Source organism: Pseudophryne corroboree, chromosome 6 (genome assembly GCF_028390025.1).
Source record: "Pseudophryne corroboree isolate aPseCor3 chromosome 6, aPseCor3.hap2, whole genome shotgun sequence".
In the NCBI taxonomy this organism is placed as follows: Eukaryota; Metazoa; Chordata; class Amphibia; order Anura; family Myobatrachidae; genus Pseudophryne; species Pseudophryne corroboree.
In genome coordinates this window covers 164,656,562-164,662,331 of record NC_086449.1, presented here as the reverse complement: position 1 = coordinate 164,662,331, position 5,770 = coordinate 164,656,562, and the positions used below count along the sequence as shown (strand labels likewise).

Here is a 5,770-nt window from a genome sequence, read left to right as displayed (position 1 = left end):
ACTACGTGATTCTTGAGTAACCATAATAATTTTTTGTACACCAACGGGCATAGTCCCATATACATGTAAAATGAGCTTCAATTTAAAGCAGGAATTATCCTACAAACATAGAAATAGAGAAAACTTAGATGATATCTTTCCTAGCAACATAGTGGACACAGAACCCCATAGCAACTGGGAATCAGACTTTATACAACTTAAACAAACGTTACATAAACAAATAAGGACCAACTGGGATCTTACCACGTTAGAAAACTATGTTAAGAACAAAATAGTACCACGTGGCCTTAGACCAAGAGTTTTTCCCACTTTTACCTTGATAAGTGAAAATCTCAAAACTGAATGGGATAACAGCCTTCTTAAGTGCTCTATGGAACTTATGGGCATCCTGATCAAACACAACCACCTTGTACTTGAAGGTTGCGAACGTGATCTGGAAGAACTGAGTAAAAAACTGGAACCCTGGGAGAAGGACACACAGTTTCAACGGTGCTTTGAAAAAAACAAACAAGACCTTTTGACATATGAACAGACAATCATTGATAGAAAAAGGAACAAATTTGCCAGAGATAAAAAGGATTTTGCTTCAGGCAAAATATTCAAATGGAATAAACCTTCTTGGCAACAACGACCCCCTAGAAACCGTGAACAGTACTCATCATCAGATGTGGAAACATCCGGAACAGAGGAACTCCCTGAGTATACCTTCAATACACCTCTGACGACAAATTCCAGAGGGGAAGGTGAGAGTTTGACTCAATATCATCATCAACATTTTTTAGGGGATCCCCCCAGGGGAAGGGGATCAAGGCACCCAACAAACGAAAGACAAGGAGGGGGCGGAAGGGGAGGAAGAGGAAGACAACAACAACAATGGGATCAACTGCCACCCAGGAGACAGCCACCCCGGAATACACGCAGAAGATAACACCAGAATCCTCCGATCCACCCGACACCACTTCACAACTCAAAATCATCAATCTCTCAACACATAATCTAGATCACGAGCAAATTCAAGTCCTGAGCAAAGGTCTTTCATACTCTCCAACTGAGAAATTCAATAGATTCAAATGGGAAAAGGATCTGAGACTTTTCAATAGAAAGTTACTGCTTACCAAGTTCCACAATAAGAAATCTGCACCTGAAATGGGAAGCACACAACTCAATCAGACCGAAGTAAGTGACAACACGACTGCACCAGACCTATCAGGGCCTGAATTAGAAGCTCTGGAAGCCCTGGAGGCACTAGAATCCGAATCCACAGCAACTATAGATCCTCAATGGGAGGTCAGTACGAGATTCATTTGTAAGAAAAAATCATCATTTTTTCCTTCGGAACAGACAAGCCCAGAAGTACAGATTTTTACCAAATTAGTATCCAAGGAATTTGATCATATACATCTTCAGAAAACTAGAAGACTGCGCAATTCCAATTTAACTAGGAAAGAACTGGATGCCCTAAGAGAGATTGAATCCTGGCAGGACGTAATTATTAAGCCATCAGACAAAGGGGGCAATGTGGTAATATGGCCCCAAGAACAATACATACAGGAAGCATATCGACAGTTAGAAGATCAGACATGTTATCAGAGGATACTACTCAATCCCATGGAAAATTACAAAATACTATACGATAGGATGCTTTCCAATGCGTATGAGGAAGGAACAATAACACCTTCAGAATATCAATATCTTCAGACGACACATCCTAGAATCCCCACATTCTACATGCTGCCCAAGATCCACAAGAACTTGTGTCAACCACCGGGTAGACCAATAGTATCAGGGATTGGATCATTGACGGAAAAAGCAAGTATCTTTGTCGATCTCCATCTGCGACACCATGTAATGGGTCTCCCCTCTTTCGTTCAAGATACTACAGACGTTCTTCGCAAGATCCATGATATCAAACTGGAGGCAAATCAATTCCTAGTCTCTCTAGATGTTGAGGCACTATATACTTCAATCGACCATGACAAAGGACTGGAAGCTGTCAACTACTTCATGAACATGGAAGGAATGGAAAAACTCCATACATTCCTTGCGGACCTACTTCAGTTCATACTCAGTCATAACCTCTTCACCTTCAACAAGAGATTCTACCTACAAACTAGGGGCACAGCTATGGGGGCAGCGTGTGCCCCGACGTATGCCAATATCTTTCTAGGATGGTGGGAACGCGAATTCGTTTTCAGTGACAGTAATGATGTCTTCACGACCAACATCATCATGTGGGCAAGATACATCGATGATATTTTGATGATTTGGGAAGGAGATGTACAGATGTTACTCTTGTTCATAGAACATTTAAACAACAACAACCTTAACATTCGCCTCACTCACGCCATCAGTCAAGATGAACTCCCATTTCTGGACATACTCATCTTTAAGGATAAAAATGACATGCTTTCAACAAAGTTATTCAGGAAGGAGACATCATCAAACACACTTCTACATCAAACCAGCTCCCATTTCCCTCCCACAATAAACAATATACCCAAAGGAGAATTTCTACGCTTAAGAAGAAACTGCTCTAATGATCAGGATTTCGTAGAACAAAGCAAAGACCTCTCGAACAGACTTCGTGAGAGAGGATACAGCAATACATCTATCAAAAAAGCCAGTAGAAACATTCAGACCACTCAGAGAGAACACTTAATTTTTGATAAGAAACAAAAGAAACAAGAGGATAAAACTATCAGGTTCGTTGGGGGATTTTGTCAAGAATGGTACCAGGTCAAACAAGCTATCCAAAAACACTGGGGGATTCTCCATTTGGACCCCACTTTATCTGAAAAACTTGGACCACAAGTATCCATGAGTTGGCGGAGATCAAGAAATTTGAAAGATAGATTGGTGTCCAGCCATTTCCAATCATCTCGTGACAAACCACAGAACCACTGGCACACATCCATGCGGTCACTGTAAAGCATGTCAATATATCCTTAAGACAGACCACATTCAGGATCGCTATGGCAAAGATATCATATTCAAGCATTTCATCAACTGTTCCACCGAAGGTGTGATCTACTGTATTGTGTGCATTTGTGGACAAAGATATGTGGGTATGACGACTAGAGCCCTCAAGCAAAGAATCCTTGAACATATTGGATCCATCCGGAATGCCACCAGGGACTTACAAAAAATGAAGCAACTTACCTCTATAGCACGACACTTCTTTTCCAACCATGCAGGTCGGTGGGATGGACTTAAGGTCTGTGGACTAGAAAAAGTGAAATTGGGTTTACGTGGGGGGGACCTGACCAGCACTCTCTTACGAAAGGAATGTGAATGGACATTTAAATTAAACTCTCTTCATCCACATGGACTTAATGAAACTATGAATTTTGGAGCATTCCTTCCAATTTGATTGTCCAATTTGATTGATTAATTCATTATTTCCTTATTCTCTTTTTAATAATCATTAATTGTTATAATTCTTATTTTTATTTACATAATTATTCTTTCTATTCCAACATAGTGGATTTTAAATATATCAGCACTTTAAGCCAATCACATAGTTTCTCTGCCATTAATGACATTCACTAATATTATATATTTTTCTTTAATTATAACAGCAGCAATCACATTACACACTGTCACACCTATTACATAATGTAATAGCACCCCCCTTATTTAACCTTACTACATTTCCTTTCCCCCATTAATTTTTCGCCACCCCACCCCCCCCGCCCTCCCTCCTCCCTTTTTTCCACCCCCCTCCTATTCTTCTTATTCCCATATTAAAAATTAATCCACTCACCAAAGTCTATACACTAATTACCTTTCAATCCAATTCATCCTAATATCCACACACATCAATTAATCACTTATACCCCACATATAATACAAATAAACTTTTATCAACATTCACGCACCACTACTATACACTATAAGGCTTGTAACAATTAAACCCCCTTGGCATCCTAATCCACAAACATTTTGCAGGACACCTAAGTTGTTCGTTCTATTTATATAATTAATTTTAAGCTCATACCAATCTTGTCAGAATCAACACAATCAACAATCAAACAGGTATAATCCTGATTGGCTAATTGCATAGATTTAAGCCAGATCCTGACACCACATGTTCACACTACCCGTGAACAAGCTAATCTGTGAAACGTACGTTGGGAGGTGAACAGGATGGTCATGATGAGTGCGCTCACATGACCAGAGACCGGCAGGAGAGGAGGTCAGATAAGCAGCACAGACGCCAGAGCCCGGCGATCAGCGGCGCGCTACGAGCAGATAAACACTTAAGTATCTTTTTTTTTGTCCCTACTTGCCTATCGATCTCCTGTTAGTAGGAGAGGAGATTAGACAAACTACATTGACGCTGGAGCTCAGCGGCCAGCGGTGCACTGAGAGCGGGCAAACATAAGTACTACTTTGTCCCATCTGCTACACTATCTCCCGTCAAACCTACTTGCACATACACATTTAAGAATCAGTGTGCATTGGTCTCTTTGGCAAATGTTATGCCAATTATCACAATATAGCGCATCAGCACCTATTCATATGCAGGTTTTTACTGGATTATAAAGCTATTGTGCATACCATAGCTAAACACATTGTAAAAATCACCTAGCATATGCTCTTTTGGGGGATCATTTATATGTCCCCTCTTTGGGTTTATTGTGGCAATTTCTGTCTGTCTATGACATGTTAGACAGATACATTATAGACATACATGCTATATGAGTTATTGTGGCAAATTTTTCTGTTTCAAAGACAACGCTTATACTTTGTTAGGCACCATGGTACTAATTAGCCATTAATTGGATAATTGAGATTGTTATACATCTTGCATACTTTCCAAGTTTGTTTTCTTTCTCCTAACAATTTCTATATCATTCTTTGTCCTGCATTTTCGATCATGGCATAATAGGAGTTATATTTATAAACCTTTGAGCTTACAATTTCACAATAACCTTCTTTTTCCCTTCAATAGGGTGATCCAATTAACAAAAGAGACGATTTCTCTTTGGATCATACACAAATATTGCGGCATGTTATCAGTATAACAGTGGTCTATATCTGCCTTATCCGTAGCATAAACCCATCCTCAAAGGTGCTGCACAGCACATAATGAAACATACAGGCATTTCCTGCGGGCCGAGAAATTATTGACCACATGATTTAAACCTACGTATACCTACAGATTTGGGATACATTCTGGTGCAATGATGGTTAAACATATATTGTCTCTTTAGAGATTACTCGGTTAACTTGGTAACAAGGTGCTTACCAATAACTCTCTACCATCTATATATCAGTGGTAGAAATTGCCATATCAATGCTGATCTACTACCATACCACACCGCGCATGCCCAATCTCGTCTGATCTTGGAAGCAATACGGTGTTGGGCCTGGTCAGTACTTAGGTGGTGGACCACTAAGGAATACCAGGTGTTGTAGGTTTTTTTGACGGCACTAATTTGGTTATAGTACCTACTCCATATATCCAAGTATTCTGGGCCTGCCAAATAAATGCCTTGTACTTTCATCAATATTTTCACAATTTAGCTTTACCAGGTGGCTCACATTGATTAGCCACTTAAGAGTGATTTAACACAATTGGTGTACCAATATTTTAATATAATACAATTAAAGGTTACATTTTAATTACTTTATTTTTCATATCATTGCTTATTACTCAAATCATTATTGTTTCCAAGTGGGAGTGCTCCCAACAAAGGTCTCTTTTTTTCTTTTTCTTTCTCCTTTACTAGCCTTTGCTGTTATCCAGAGACTCTTTTTTGAAGGA

General features: G+C 39.5%; 1 pseudogene; it reads left to right on the top strand.

Annotated features, from left to right (window-relative positions):
- Window positions 1–5,305: 5,305 nt before the first annotated feature.
- Window positions 5,306–5,424, top strand: LOC134937047 (5S ribosomal RNA; annotated as a pseudogene).
- Window positions 5,425–5,770: the final 346 nt, after the last annotated feature.